Source organism: Strix aluco, chromosome 4 (genome assembly GCF_031877795.1).
Source record: "Strix aluco isolate bStrAlu1 chromosome 4, bStrAlu1.hap1, whole genome shotgun sequence".
Taxonomy (NCBI): domain Eukaryota; kingdom Metazoa; phylum Chordata; class Aves; order Strigiformes; family Strigidae; genus Strix; species Strix aluco.
In genome coordinates this window covers 53,871,793-53,888,514 of record NC_133934.1, presented here as the reverse complement: position 1 = coordinate 53,888,514, position 16,722 = coordinate 53,871,793, and the positions used below count along the sequence as shown (strand labels likewise).

Below are 16,722 nucleotides of genomic sequence, written 5' to 3'. Positions count from 1 at the left end.
CAGAGGACCTTCCGTCTGCCAGAAGGCTGTTCACACCAAAGTCTGCATCCAAATTACAATACCCCCTTTCAGCATGATAAAGCATAAAATCATGCCACAGCTGACTATACCCAAAGGCAAAACCTAATGAGAAACTAAAAGAGAAATTAAACCAGGAGTTTATCTATTTACTACCTTTGCCTTGTTAACCTTCCCCTTACCTTGCCAAAACACTAACCTAAATATACATCCTCATTTTATGTCATCACATCGCTTGCCTGGAGCCACTGAATACCAGAATCCACAGTGATATTTCCTTGCTATATTTTTTTCTTCTTAATCCAGTTTTTACTTAATCCAAGACTTTAAAAATAGTAGAACTGTTAGTAGAACCATGTCACAGTGAAGTCAGATAATACTCCTCATCAAATCATAGCAGCCACAGAATATATTTGATTCATCTAAAGACAAGTCAAACTTGCCTGAGACTTTTATAGGTATGTATCTTGTGCCTAATCTCCTTTCAAAAGGCTGAGTTCACCAACAGCTCAAGTAGTGTCTGTTCGTGCATCCCAGCTCAGTTTCCTACACTGAGGACACAGTTTCATTCACAACTTTTGAAGAACTCAATTATGCACCATCACATCATGTTTCCAAGGTTCCTATTTACCTCAACACAAAGCACTGGTGTAACAGGATCAAAAGCTGGAAAAGCTGAAAGATTATTTAATAAAACAACAATGCTAAGTTTACATGCTAGCTTGAAAGATCCTTCATGAGTTCTTACACAGCTCTCTCCCAACCACTCCATGACTATGTACACACAGCCCCGGGACAGAACAGCAGTTAAGCATCCCCAAAAGACCTTTGTGAGTACAGAAGTAGGTATATGAAGTTCTACCAAGTTACTGAAGATATCCAGCACACATGGGCTGTTCCTTTGTTAATAAAAGTGAGAAAAACTGCAATCAGGGTTTCTGCAACTTTATCTTATCACCAACCATTAGTCTTGCTTCTAAATTTACCAAACGTTTCACAGACAGCGGAGAAGTGTAGATGTTTTACATGAGTATGAATGGTACCAGCCCTACTCAGAGGCAAAAAGCTTGACTCTCCCTGAAAGTCCAATCCATCTCTTTTTACAAATACGTACACTTAACTTTAATCTAAGCACTATTTACAAAAATACATACAGACATAAAAGAGCATAATAAATTAACAGCTCAAAGGAGGCAACAATGACTAATGACAGATCTTACTCTCCTTTCCAAAGCACTGGCTCAAGGAACACAGCAGCTAAAATTACTTAAGTTGACTTTCAGTGTGATGTTTCCCAGCTGGAAGACATAAGCTTTCCTAACAAATTCAGGACTTTAATGTGACCTTACAGCCATCATCTTCTTTCATACAGCCAAGGGATATGCTTGTTAGTTTATATAGGGTTTATCTTATCCATCACATTCTCCTGCCTGAACACTGATGTTGCCTACTTGTGGCCGTACTATCAACAGAGCCTACAAAAACTTCTCCCGTAATCTGACTCCTGGTCATGGACAACAGTCAGCAAAACTGTGAAAAGCAGTTGTGCAAAACCCTTCACAGATAATTACTACATGAGTGAAATGGTCCAACCCAGACAAATATGCTCTATAAATTGTTTTAAATCCACACGCTTATCCTGTATTTCTTTTCTGATTAAAATTGTCACCAGTGATTATTTGGTGCTGCCAAATTTGTACATATAAATGATGACTGTTACCTGAGTCAGAACTGCAAGTTCAGAGATGAAACAAGACAATACTCTGAAATTCTTGACACTGCTGCAGCTGCATGTAAACGTAAACTATCGAGAGCTTACTTTCAATGTATTTACTGACGTAAGCACAGTGGATAGCATGTTTTAAAATTGAGAAGTGAAAGTGCCATTTCTTCTCTAACCCAGATAAAACCAATTGGCATTCACCAGAGCTTTTCACCTCCCACATCTCGTATTGCATGGATCACTTACTGAAATCTGCATAGGCTTTTCTGTTCACTTTATCCTGGACTGTAATGTGATTATACATGGAAGAACAGCATGTGTGTATATACACTTACAATTGAAACATGACAATTATTTTTTCCTCTCACAATTTTCTCTTTTTTTCCTCCCTAACTTACCTTTTCCAATACATTTCCCAGGTGATCACCTCTTTTCTTAGAGCTGAACTTTTTATTTTCATTATCCTGCATTCCTCTTCAACAAACATTTACCAACCCCATGTCTACTAAAAGCCCACAAGTTGACCCAACTTTGAAAATATTAGTAAATACCTAAAATGAAATAGAAACAAAGGACACAACTTTTAATCCCTTGTTGATAAGATTTCTTCATGTGAAATATTACCACACCACTGTCTGCTCTGAGGGTGTAATTCCACAAACATTTACTCTAAGGCCAGTACTTCTTGTTCAATAACAAATTTTATGACATTGCTGTCATTCACCATGCTCAGCTACCTGTTGCTGAGTCAGGATCACCATAGCACCAGTTATGCTGATAAAACAGAAGAACCATGCATGATAAATTCCTGTTTAAAAAATAGTATCATTCTATCTTATAGGATGACTCCTGTTTATGAAAAATGGCTACACCATGGCAAGAGCACAAGTTTTGTGTGGGAGGAGAGGCTGGGGGAAGGGAGAGGAGAAAGCAGCCTGTCGTGAAAAGTCCTCTTTGCAACAAGAAGGAAAGAAAAAATCTCCTCAAATTATACTCTGGCTACTAGCTTTCAGGTAACAGTCCAGTTTACTTGAATACACCTCAAATATTTAATAATCTTAAATTAATATATTAATATTTAGTATGTAGTAATAATGATTGTAAGCTGTGGTTCACTGAGAATGTAACTGCAGTTTCTGGGCGCTCGGTACCTAAAAAAGCAGTGAAAGCTCATGACAAAAAAAAGCTGAACTGGTACCAAGCCATTCTGCTGATACAGATAAATTTTAAATTTTTTTTGAAAGTAATTTTATCTTAGTAGATTTTATGCCAGATCAGGTATCATCGTTCTTCCTGCAGCTGGTATGAGGCAGCTATAAATACCTCATTGTGCGCTCCGGCCAGGCTGACAAAAACACGAGCAAGTTCTCACATCTGACCTAGTTCAAATCCACATGGCTTGGCCACACTGCAGTGTGCAGATGTAGTGACAAATATTGATGATCACGGCCTCACACGGTAACAAGCACTGTTCAGCTTTTCAAAACACCCAGGGCTCAGGCACCAATATCTGGGACAACACAATTACTTCTACGATATATTGCAATGGGATTTTCAGCTGCAATATAAATTTATTCTTATTTAAGCATATGCAAATGAATAAAGCAATGTTTCTAGTAATTACTGAAATTTAAAAAAAATATCTTATCACACACAATCAAAATCTTTTGGCAAATTTTAAAGTCTTAGATCTGATGGGAGACTTCCAGTTTACTTCAGTGGGGTATGGATAGGGTCTTTAATCTCCTACCTGTAGCTCATTCAGCTCCAGCTTAGATTTGACAAAATCCTGACAATTTTGCCATGTCACTTCATAATAAGCTGTGATTTTTAACTGAAAGGTGGAGTTTTTGATGAGTGCTTGCAATTATATTTTCATTTTCCCTTCATCTACTACGCACACAAGTGCTGTAAATCTCTATCATTTTAAATGAGGTCTTCATGGGTAATTTTGGCAGCCAAACAGGAGCATGCATCATGTTTGAAGTAGGATCCTTTTCTTCTTTTTTTAAATCTTTTGGACTCAGATCTGAAGGTTTCAAACAATTCATTGCTCACCTATCTCAAATGACATTTTAATTGTAGCTTTTAACTACACCTAGGCTAATGGAGGAAAACTGAGTAGAAAGTTCTTTGAGTATACATTCAGATGGAGAGGCTTTACTGAATTTATTTTACACTGCTGAGCTTTATATTAATGTGATACCTATAAATATTGTTAAATGCAATTGGGAAAAAAACCCTTTAAAATAAACTTTATGGATTTCAGAGGGGGATTTTTAAACTTTATTGGAGCATATAAGCATTTAAAATCCAAATGTAATTTCATAATTCATGGTGTTATGGAAACAACTTCCCAAATCTCCAAATCTGCCACCTCTTATTGTTTAGGGGTCTTTTTAATTCTGTCATAAAATCCCAGAGTGGGTGTGCATATATGTATATATATATATTTATATTCCCAGAGCTAGAAATTCTCATAGGACTACCTGGTGATTTTATTTAATTATTTATTTTGCTTTAAGCTATCTGCCAATTTATTCTCTCCCAGCCAATATTGTGACTTGGTCATGGTTTAACCCCAACTGTCAACTAAGCACCACACAGCCTCTCGCTCACTCCTCCTCCTCCCCCATAGTGGGGTCAGGCGGAGAATCAGAAAGCAAAAAAAGTGAAACTTGTGGGTTGAGATAAGAACAGTTCTATAATTGAAATAAAATAAAATATAATAATAATGATGATAATAATAATTGTAATGAAAAGGAAGATAACAAAAAGAGTGAAACCCAAGAAAGATAAATGATGCACAATGCAATTGCTCACCACCTGCTTACCAATGTCTAGCCAGTCCTTGAGCAGCAATCCCCCCTCCCGGCCAACTCCCCCTCAGTTTATATGCTGGGCATGATGTCATATGGTATGGAACATCCCTTTGGCTAGTTTGGGTCAGCTGTCCTGGCCATGCTCGCCCCCAGCTTCTTGTTCCCCTACAGCCTCCTCACTGGCAGGGCATGAGAAGCTGAAAAATCCTTGACTTAGTATAAACACTGCTTAGCAACAACTAAAAACATCTGTGTGTTATTGACATTACTCTCATACTAAATCCAAAAATGCAACACTATACCAGCTACTAGGAGGAAAATTAACTCTATCCCAGCTGAAACCAGGACAGACCCTCATAAAAGACATTCTCTAGGTGGCTGTTTATATGCAAAAACTCAGTGACAATATTTACATTTGTGAAAACATTTTAAAAGCACTGAAGGACGGGCATGCAAAAAGGGAAGCAGAATTTCCACACTTCACAGCTATATGAAACAAAAAGGAATGTCTACTTACCAACCTGAGGCTCCCTCTACATGGTACCATATTTGATAAGGTCCATCCTTTTCCTTTGTAGCACTAGTGTTTAGTGCAATCCTTCCTATATCTATAAACACTAGAGATATATGCAGAATAACAGTATTCATAGGTTCCATGTGTTTGTTGGTGTTTTAGATACATATACTTTGAGAAAACTTGCATCACTGCAGAAAGCTTGAGACTAAAACCAGTTTCTTTCAGCTTTGACCAAATAAGTTACACTTTCTGTTAATGTGGCTTTGCAGTATTCATTGCATTTAGTTTTTTCTTCTTGTGAATATTTATAACAAATATAACTAGCTAAATGAAGCTGGGAAGCCATTAACGTAAAAAAAGTAGGAATGAACTATTGTATCTGCTTTTCATAACAAAGGGCTACAAAGACTATATTGAACATTCATTCCCATTTATCTAAGCTTATCTTTCCAAAAGGGAAGACACACACCTAACATCAAAAACTGCAAGGTGTCTTACAGGCATAAAAAAGGAAATCAAAATGACATAGGAAAACAAATGCTGCAGATAATGTACAGAAAATTAAATACATAACTAAAATATTTCAGCATTAATACTTAAAGGGAGCAAGTATATAAGTACTCAACTTTGATAACTATTTAAAATAAAATAAAAATTTGAAATAAAGACATCTAAGGATTTTGATGTCTGATCATCAAGGAAATTCTTTGCTAGATGAAAGTGGTGAAACAGTGCATCTACATTAAGAACAGGAGAGTTACGTATCATACATATTGCCACAAAAACTGAAAGGCTGAACTTTTTAAATAACTGAAACTGCAAAAATATGTTTCTAGCATACAACCATGTAAACTAACAGAAAAAACATGTAGTAACATATTAGAGGGGACCACTACCAATGGTGCTTAACCACCTCTGCCATCAATGGGTGCCTTTCTGCTGACCTCGGCAAACGTGGATGAGGACATACCACACGTAATCCCTTGCTGCACAAAGTTCTCCAACTTTGGAGGCAATCTTGAAACCTGCACTCAACAATTTGAAACACACATTTTCTGATGGGAAATGTAAATATGAAGGCATACCTATTAGAGCAGAGAGCAATGACTTGTACATTTGACCAAAGAGAAAGGCTTGGAATTACAATTTTAGACTGTGCTGGAAAAAAACAGTTTGCAGAAGATCAGTACAAAGTAAGTTCATGCAGAAGTCTGACTTGAATACTCATAATATTTTTTTTCCTCAAGACACTAAAATCTATTCTCATCAGGGCTATATTTCTTCACCCAAGTTAAAAATCTAATTTTTCACTGAAGCTATGAATCTGGTATATTTTACAAAACCAATGACCATACGATATTAAAGTTTTCTAGAATTCAGTGAAAAGTTCTAAGTACATTTTAAGCTATTCCATAAAGACTAAAAACTCCTTAAATCAGTGTGAGTTCTCCAGACTGAAAGACTAAAATGTATATTCTAATTTAGAAAGCAATTGATTCATTCACAAAATACTCATATCTACTTTATGCTAGAATTTTTAAGGAAATTGCCAGAAAGGTCTGGTATCTAAAAGAACCATTTACTACAATTTTTTCTAATTCATGTCTTCCCAATTCTTGACTTCCCAACCATGCTATCCCACTTCGAGCAGGGCTTGAAATTTTAAAAGTTTTTATGAAGTTAGAGTCCTAAACCCTATTACATTTATTGAAAAATTGGTGCTTGATTTTTGTAGACCTTTGGAAAATCCAGAAATAGAGATTTATATATAAACTCCAGCAGCATTAGGCTTCAGATGCAGCTAAATAACTTATTCCAGAAACAAGACACTTGAATTTAAAACGTGACATATTGCCTGATTAAGGATTAGTTATTTGAGCCTAAAAACTTAATGGGAAATGTAAAAAGTCTGGTTGCTACCCAGCTCTATTTAGAAATCTTACAAAAAGCTTTACATCTGCACTATATAAAATAATTGTAAATACATTCTAAACAGAACAACCTGTATATACAACCACACAAAACCCACCACCACTCTCCCTTTTTTCCCCACCCTCAAAGTTGTTACTTGTCTCAAAAACAGAAAACAAAATACTGCTTATAAAAAGGCAAATACAGATTTTATTTAAACAACACCTTAAAGAAGCAAAGTAGGCTACAACTCACCTTTGACAGCACATTACAGCCACGCTAAAGTTGTTTGTTTAATCTTTCCTAGTAAAAGAAGCAAAGACTAACTAGCCAATAAAGCTTACTGCTCTCAGCACAGTGTTTTCGAGAGCTGTTTGCTACCTGTAAATTGTATCATTATTTCTCATGCTGTTTTTCAAAAAATTGTAACATCATATCATCCATTGTATAAGACCCAAAAGCTGTGGGGTGCTTCTGTCACTGTCAAATAATTATTTCCTCTCAGGTCATGCCAAAATAACTATCAGAGAACTGGTAAGAGTCATGACGTATGTGAACTTGCTCATTAACTGCTGAGAACCTCACCATTTCTAACCATCTTTTTATAGACCAATACACAAGCTAATATTACAAACTTGATTTTAACGTATTTGTATATGGTGCCCTTTCCACACAGCATATTTGTATCCCAACAACAGTCACTTCCCTCAAGCTATTGAGACAGGAAAAAAAACATATTAAAGGAGTATCCCTGTCTCTTCAGAATGAACAACCCATCAAGTCTCAGGATGAAAAACAAACAAACAAAAAAAAATCCCTTTCTCTACTCAGTCTCAGGATCAGTCTATCCTCCAGTAGCATCTTAAACAAGCATGATTTTGCTCTTCATTCCTCAAGTCTGAACAACTTAATGACTAACACCACCAAAACAACCCTCCCACCCTCCAGTTCCTTGGTATTAGTCTTAAGGACAGTCATAAAGCCACAAAGAAAGAGACAGAACATTCAATGGCTTTTAAGCAAATGCTACCACATTTTAAACACGTGTGTGTTTGCAAAAGTTCTAAGCCTCTATTGCTCAAACCACTTGTGGTTTCTCAGCACTTCTTTTTTGAATGATTGTGTCTTTATAAAATAAACATGTTTGAGACTAAATTACTTGTGTGCCTGTTGGGAATAATTATAAAATTAGCTCGTTCTAATTTACACTTGTGGCTTTTAAAAACATAACCAAATAGCATAGTGAGTCTCCTGGTGAAACCAAAGCCTGTCATGTCAAACATGGTTTAAATCATGCACATGGACTTTGATTTTCTCAGTGCAGCAGTCTGATCTCTACAGAAGACTTAGTCCTTTGGTTTTGTCTCCTAATTCTCCAAATAAATATTCCCATTTGTAGGTCTCCAGAGGCATTCTTATTCATTCAGTGTGCCAACAGGTTGTGCAATATATTGTACAAATAATTCAATTCTAGACACAGAGCTGTGATTATCACAACGTGGTATCCTCACGCATAGTTTCAGTACTTCGCAGTATGTTGTTCAGCCATAATACACAGAGAAGTTTTGGCCGCTGAATATCTCAGCATCCCAAATATGATGGAGGGATATGCTACAGTTCCAACTACATTACCTAGGAACATATTTAAGGTCCACCTAGCAGTATTCAGGAGAGCAACACATGATTTATTTTAACTGTTTCCTTCAGTCCCGCTGATTTCAATGATCTAAATTATGGTTTTCCAGGAAGAGAAATTATCGCGTTATCACAATGCTTCTATTGTACTACCCTGGCACAGCATACGACATTTTTGTGCATTAGGTAGTCATGACTGCAGATAATAATTTCCAGGGAACTTCAGAGATCAGCTTATTTCCAAAGTGTTTTCTGCTATTCTAGCAGACAATACTGGTTGATGTAGTCAGTATTTTAATACTAATATGCCAGGATTACAGTAAAAATGGTCTCAAGTCAGCAGTAGGCAACTCTGGCAGATCAAAATCTTACTACACGTCCTCCTGTTTTGCTCTGGACTTGTCACCCAACACCTTTTCAGCAGCGAACTTGCAACTCCGTGGATCCACAAGATGTGCATTTGTAATGAAAATTATTCATTCTGTATGATGTCATATGTTTGTTTCCACTCCCAGTGGCTAGAACAACTTGTGTTAGGCATTCTACAGCGTGTCTTTTTATCCAAGGCCAGGGGAGATGCAAATCATACTTTTTGTACCAAGATAAGGTGGGTTTAGTTTCTACATCCTGCTTTTGATCCCTCAAGGCTGCAAAGGTAACGTTACCCTGCTCTTGCCACCACAACTTGTTTTACCTTATTTTCATTTTTTCATAAATATCCGAACAAGTTTGTTTCTTTTAATCACATAGAAACTGATACTTTAGCCAGCAAATTCTCCATGCGTAGCCTGTGGTTTCAGACTTGTTCCCCCTTTCACAAGTACTGTAAATTCTCCTTCCTCTATGTTAGTTTTTTTTAGTATTTTTTTTGTACCACTTTTTCTGCTTCTTCTCCCCCTGCAATATAAATACATAACTCAGCAGAGTCTCACTCCCAACCTGCCCCAAACTTCAGTCCTGCCAGGTTTAGTAATAAATCATACCATCAACCCCTTAGCTCCCTCTTCCTCCTCTACTAAAACAAACAAACAAAAAAAGGCACTTTAAGTACCAATTGCTCTAAGAGTCAGCTTGGCCTGTTCCACAGCCTGACTTCCCAAATCCTGCACCTCACCTATCAGCAGGGGATTACACCACCCAATTGCCTACAGGTTTCTTGTACTCCCTCACTGACTACTGTCACCTCCTCCTCACTAGATCAAATTAAATATTACTTTCTTTATATGAGTACTGGTGATGAGAGACTATTTGTGGGTGGATAGGAAGGGAAAACCCTGGGTTCAATCTTCCTGGGCCATCTGCCGCCTTCCAGGATACTTCCTGCATCCCCAGTTTGAGAATCTCTGTACTTGTCCTTGTTATGCATACACATGCATATATATGCATATTCTATATACATAATATTTATTACTTTTATATATGTGTGTATATATAGGACATAGGTATACATATGTAGAACATAGACGCACCACACACACACATTTAAATGACTGTGCAGGGTGCAAAGCACCACAGCCTACGCTGCCACTTTTTAACATCCTCCACAGCATATTTTTCCAGTGCATTCTCAGGAGTTGATTCATTCTCTAACCCAATATAAAAGTCAACAGTAAACATTGTATTTAAAAGCCTGAACTACACATGGGGTATTTTACCAGTGTGGTTTTTCAAGTGCACTTGAGTTTACCTTCTGGCTGTTCTCAAGAATGAGTAACCTGTTCCACTCCATTCAGCAACATCCACTCCTCCCCCAACCTTCCTCTCCGGTGCTAATCGCATTTAGACACAAAAGAAAATCAGCTGCAATGTAAGAAAGAGGTGTATTTTAACGAGATACATTCCCCAGTATTTATATTTTATAGTAGCCACCTCTCCAAGCAGAAAACTGTTTACAAGTAATCTGAAATGGACTATTTTGTTAGAATATGAAACAGGAAAGGTAACAAGATGTTCCCTTGCATAATTTTGTACACAAATCAGCCTTGCTCTGTTGATATTTGTTCTACATTATAACATGCAACTAACTCATGCACTGATAAACTGAAAGTCATGAGAACAGTTATTGAATGATAGTTTCCAGTCACAAAATATCGTACACTTCACTGACTCAGTGACTCCACTGCCAGCTATATATATACACACAGTACTAGAAATGTAAATGCCACTCAGTTCTCCTCCTTCAATGGAAGAATGGCAATAAATCTTTCCAACTGCAGTTACTGTCTGTTTCAGAGGCCTGGCTTTATATTTTGATAATTAGATTACAATCCATTAGTGGAAATATCCAAAATAAACAAGTCAAGACAACGTCCAACTTCCTGGAAAGTTAACCTCCCCCAGAAAACCAAACATTTTGGCAGTATTAAAACTGTTCATATTTAGGGAAAACAGCAACCCTATTTTCCCTGCTTCATTTGTGATATAACGCTTATTCCTGCATTTTGTTTCCAAAAACATCACAAAGAAGGTCAAGCTCCTTTGAGGAAAATATTATTATTGGGGACAGCATTTGCTGTCTGACACAGCTCTCTGTTCAGGGAGAAAACTGAGCAGAACACGCACGTGCTCTGTTGTAAACCAGACAAGTATGAAGAGTGCTGCTGCCCCAAGGCATTCTTGATTTTAAACAAGGGTTGAGGAAGAAAGAATTAAGATACACATGGGGAAGATTGTTTGGTTTGGACTTGAACTATGTTGTGACAAAAAAAATTACACCATTCGTCATAACTGCGAGGGAAGACGTACGAAAGCTGAAGGACAATTGCTGGCCTTCCCCTCCTGAGGACCTGAGTTTTCCCAGCCTGGGACATTAATTTGGACCACTGCCGGGAGAAAGCAGAGGTGAACTGTCAGCCTGCTGGCATCCTCAGTTTTCAAAGCATTTGTCCTACACACACACAATTTACAGACTTCAGCTTTCAGTGTATAATACAGAAGCATATAATATTGAAAATAAGGTTAAATTAATACTTAAGGGCAGTCTTTTCGGAGCAGACTCTGGATAGGAGGCAGGGAACAGTTAACATTTTTCTTCATGAAGACTGCAGCCACTACAAGAATATTTAAGCTGAAGAAGCAGTTATGATATGGGGAAGCATCAGAGCTCCCAAACTATAATTTTCTTTCAGCAATACCATTAACTGATCCTGCCTGTACAGCTCAAGTTCCTCCCACAGCTATACATGAGCACTGATTCCACACAGCCAGAAACTGAATCTGCTACTGATTACGTCTGGAAATTTCTGTCATTAAGTGCAATTCCTAAACCCTGCTGGGTACTGATAAACTTAAGTATGAACTCTGAGCTCTTCCACTCCCACAAAGTAACAAAAAACAAGTGAAGTGCTGCTGCTCTCTCTGTGCACCCACAACAAACCACACACTCCAGAGACTTCAGACATACTGATTATTTCTAAATAGAGAAAGAAATGCAGCAAGTCAGATCTAGCCTATTACATATATCACTGAGCAATGCTTAATGGATGCACAAGAAGCATGGAGCAATCTCTAAGGAGGAATAACTTCTGCTCAATATTCAGAAAATGCAAAAGCACGCTACTTCACTAGAGGACTGTGCTTTATACAGGCAACTGAGTCTTACAAGGATAGGAAGAAAATTATTTGAATCTAACCAACAAATTAACACAGTACAATTAAATATTTAAGGCTATTACTTTAAATGAGTTCTCCAATACAGGGAAGAAAGAAAAAAAGAAAGAAAGAAAAAAATCAGACTCAATTAGATCCTAGCCCAGTAAATTCTCATTTCCTTCAACATGGGTTTTGCCAGAATGAGATTAAACTCTAGACATATTAATTTATCTGTAAATTATTATTAATACATTTTCATGTATGTTAGCACAGCAATTTTAACCCCTGCATCTTTAGCAATCTAACACTGGAACACATTCCTTCACTAAGAGTCTGTGAGTCCTCCAATAGATGTACCACTTCAGCAGGAAAATTTCTTTCTCCTTTCATGATTAACTGAGAATTCATCCAACAGCAATTTAACCTTTGTGATTATACATGCTGAGTAAATTAAGAATCACAAAATGTGAACATTTGAAATGATGAGCAATGGCTTCACAAGTCGCAAGGGGGCAAAGGACATGAGCACCAGCGTACATTAGAAGGATTTTACTGAACTCAAGGGAATTTTTTGTATTTATCAGTGACTAAGAGATTAAAGCTAAAACCTAAATTCAGAAAACAGTCAAAGAATTTGAAGGAAATTTTATACCAAAAATATTTTATTTTTTGCTAAGCAAGAAGTCAGTGTAACTCAATGTCTACCAACTCATATAATCATAAAGCTATGAAGGTGATTATTGCTCTTTCTCATTCCCTGAAGTAGTAGGCTATAGTACAGCAAGCATCTGTAAATTGATAAAAACTTCTATCTATACATAGTGGCATGATTATGCTGCTTTAAACTACTGCTCAAAACACATGTATAATGCTTACAAAGAAAATCTCGAAATCAGCTACATCATCACAAACACCAATCTGACTTTTGGTGAATCCTCTGATTTCTCCTCTTCAGGTTTGTTAGAGCTTTGAGTCTTTTTCTCTTTTACAAACTAAACTTTCAAGAAGTAGACTTATGCCTTGCTGTTCTTGATAATCTCAACATTAACATACAAGTGGAGCCTTCATAGTACCACCCAGTTAAAACACAATGCTGAACAAGTCAAAAGTGGATCTGCAGACACAGTCACACAACAGGTAGTGATCAGCTTGTGATTGTTAAAACACATTACCACCCCCAATTAGAGGCTGCAGCCTCTGTCAGATGAGAAATGATAAGTGACTGCATGAATTCCAGCCCCTTTGAATAGAACTGAAGCAGGCTTGGGCTCCTACCTGCATTGCGTTGCACGAAAGACACACAGATGGTCAATCTGCTGCGCATGTGCTAACTGTTAAACCAGACCAACCCCATTCTTTGCAGTTGTCATATCAAACCTACCTTCAAACACTTTTCAAAATTTGCCAAATGGAAATAAGATTGCTATGATGATTTCTGCATCGACAGTTGCAATTAAGAGTTCAACACTAAGTTGCACACTATATCTTTAAATGTTTCTTGCAGGTTTTAATTTAACACTCCATGAAATTTATAAAATGTCATACCTTGTAGCACAACAAGAAGCAAGAGTCATTGGGGAAAACATGCCTCTGAAGACTTCCAGAGTCTATCCCCTTCTCTGTCTCCTACATCTGACAAGTAAGTAGGATAGGCATTTGCTGCTTAATTTTGAAGATGCATCTCAATTAAAATATGTCTCAAGACCCTTCTCTCCTCTCATGGAGAAGGGAAGTAGCATGGACAGAACTCTACTGTTTTTAAGAGCTCTCACCAAGTGTGTGCAAGCATGATGGAGTGAACTTGGGCAGGCCAGTTCAATGGCATACGGAAAATGTCACAAGTTCCAGCAGTAGAACAAATTGCTATCCACTTTGTCATGCTGATCTACAGGTACTTGCTTATCTTCAGAGTCTTTACTGATACCTGTGGTGGAATTACACATTCCATTCCCAATACAAGATATGTTATCACATACTGAACTTACTACAAAGAACAGAACTTAAAAAAAAGATTACCCAAAATAAACAAACCCTCCATTGACAAACTTTCTATGAGCTCATAATAATGAACAGTGTCTTATCTTTATCAACAGATGCTGTCTTACCTTTATCAAGAAAAGCCGAAATGTCCCTTTCTCCTATTCAGCTCCCAAGAACAAAAGAAATGAACTCCACCCTGTGGGTAAAGAACATTTTTTTAAATGATTACTGATATTCTGAAAGAAGGTTTAAATCATGATACTCAGGTAAAAATATAATGATATCTGAGAAAAAAGCCCACTGATGGCATATAGCTAGTTACATATTTACTACATTATTTCAGCAAGTAACATGGTAAATGCTCCTATGAACTGCAGCCATTGATAGTGAAATATTTAACCATACTATTTTATAAAGAAAATTACAGTTTTATTTATTAGGTCAGCTTCAAAGAGGAAATGGCAATATTACAACCCATTGTGCAATCTTCAATGACACAGGTTTCCTTTACATCTTAATAGAAGACCCAAAAGAATGACATAATATGATACACATTACTAAAAATAATTCTGGATGCCCTAATAATTCACGTATCTTATAAACTAAGAATCATCACTCCTCCCTGTGTAACACACACACAAACCCAAACACTTCCATGGGAGTAGGATGGAATTTGTATAGCAACAGATGTTATAAGATGTTATAATTGGGGAGAATCTGACTGGATGCAAGAGTCCAGTTTTTCACAATGAGAACAACCAGCCATTGGAATAATCTCCACAGGGAAGTGGTGGATTCCCCAACACTGGATAATTTTAAGATTCAGCTGGACAGGGTGCTGGGACATCTTGTCTAGACGTTGCTTTTGCCAAGAAAGTTTGGGCCAGATGATCCTTGAGGTTCTTTCCAACTTGGTATTCTATGAAGTCTTAGGGTGAGATCAACAGTCTTATAAGCAGCAGAGACACCAAGACTCATTTATTCTGCAATGTAGGCATAAAAGCTTTACTGAAGTCCTCAGCAAGAGCAGTTTCACTCAGCTGCAAAGGACTGAAGGCAAGGCTGGAAAATTAATCATAGAGGCTAGAAGCAAAAGAGAAAAAGAAGATGGAGCCACAGCTACAGTAGGATGATGATGAAGGCTGCTGGAGAATGAACGCATTACATGCCTGTATTGTAAGGAAAAGCAATTTCATGGGTTGAACAAAAGGCACAAGAGCACAGAGGCAAGGAGAAACAGGAGGACCGGAACTTTTGCTTCTTTGCTCTTTAATCAACTCCTCCATTATGACACTAGAATGTGAAGCAGAAATTATTCATTTAGACAGCTTCCCTAAAAATCTTTACAGTGTTAGTGCTTATCTTATCTGAAGTAGTTTCACACATGTCAACACCAATTCAAGAGGTGCAGAGTGGCTCAATTTCAGTCCTGTCCCAAACAGTGGCCAAATGCTTATAATTTCCTTCACAATACTGGGACAGCTAGAAATTTTGCCAGAGCATAAATACAACTGACTTGCTGATAATGGCCTAATTCAAGTAGCTGTTCTTGTTCCTACAGCAGGTTTGTTATTCCACAGTTGTTATAACCTGTTGTTTGAAATGAAAAATTAATGCTGTTTGTTAGTAAAGAAAATACTTCAGTAATTAAGTGCCACTAACCAGATGCTACACATTTTAAATATGCAACTGGCTTGTAATGACGTAGTTAATTCACAGTGTATGTTAGTTTCCCTTTTTCTAGGATAAAAGAAAATCTCCATGCATTTTGTTCATATTAGTTCCATGAACATTCATGTATAGAACAAACTACTGACATGAGTTGTGATCGTTCCGTTTTGCTTCTAATTAACAGAGATCAGTTGCTAATAGTGAGTACATCTTCCCCAAAATACCTGTAACATTGACATCTTGGGAGCTCTCATGCACTCGAAAGATGTATTTCAACTTAGATTGAAAGTCAGAAAAATTACTGCCTTCGCTCCCTAAGATTCACTGGAGTGATTTTGAAAGCTTCCTTTTTCATTGCTGAACTTCTTCGAAAGGGTCCAAATATTGCTGATTTGACACTTTCACATGCATCAAAAGTTGTGCATGTAAGGTCATATCCATTCTGAAATGCCAAGTTAAATTGTGTTTATACATCCTAGAGATTTATCTGGTATATACACAAAGCTACAGGTAGAAAAGGTTTGGTTTAACAACTTATTTTCAACCCACTCTATATCAATATTTCATCACCAGATTATGTTAAAAGCACATGTTTAACACAGCAACTTACACCAACATCAAAAACTCTCTCAGGTTAGTAAACTTTCATCAGCAAACTCTTGTGGCCTCTTCCAAACATTCACACAGCTTCCCTCTCTCTTCCCACTGGCTCCTATTTAGAGGAGAGGGAGATACACCACTCTTGCAACATCACTCTATGACCAAGGAAGTCCAGCCATCAGTAAACCAAGGCTTCACAGGATGACTTCCCTGGCAGCCGCCCAGTGCTGTGGTGAAGAGTTGCCCCTACAAGC

General features: G+C 37.3%; 1 protein-coding gene across 2 annotated transcripts in view; it reads right to left on the bottom strand.

The window, feature by feature from the left end:
- BMPR1B (bone morphogenetic protein receptor type 1B) overlaps positions 1-16,722 on the bottom strand; it is a 260,811-nt gene that overhangs the window by 196,313 nt on the left and 47,776 nt on the right. The window contains exon 1 of one of the 2 annotated variants that reach the window (XM_074823138.1): positions 14,323-14,341. The exons of the other annotated variant lie outside the window; for it this stretch is intronic. The gene's annotated coding sequence lies outside the window, so the exon portion shown is untranslated. Of the gene's footprint in view, positions 1-14,322; positions 14,342-16,722 lie in introns of those variants that run through there. 2 annotated transcript variants of the gene reach the window in all.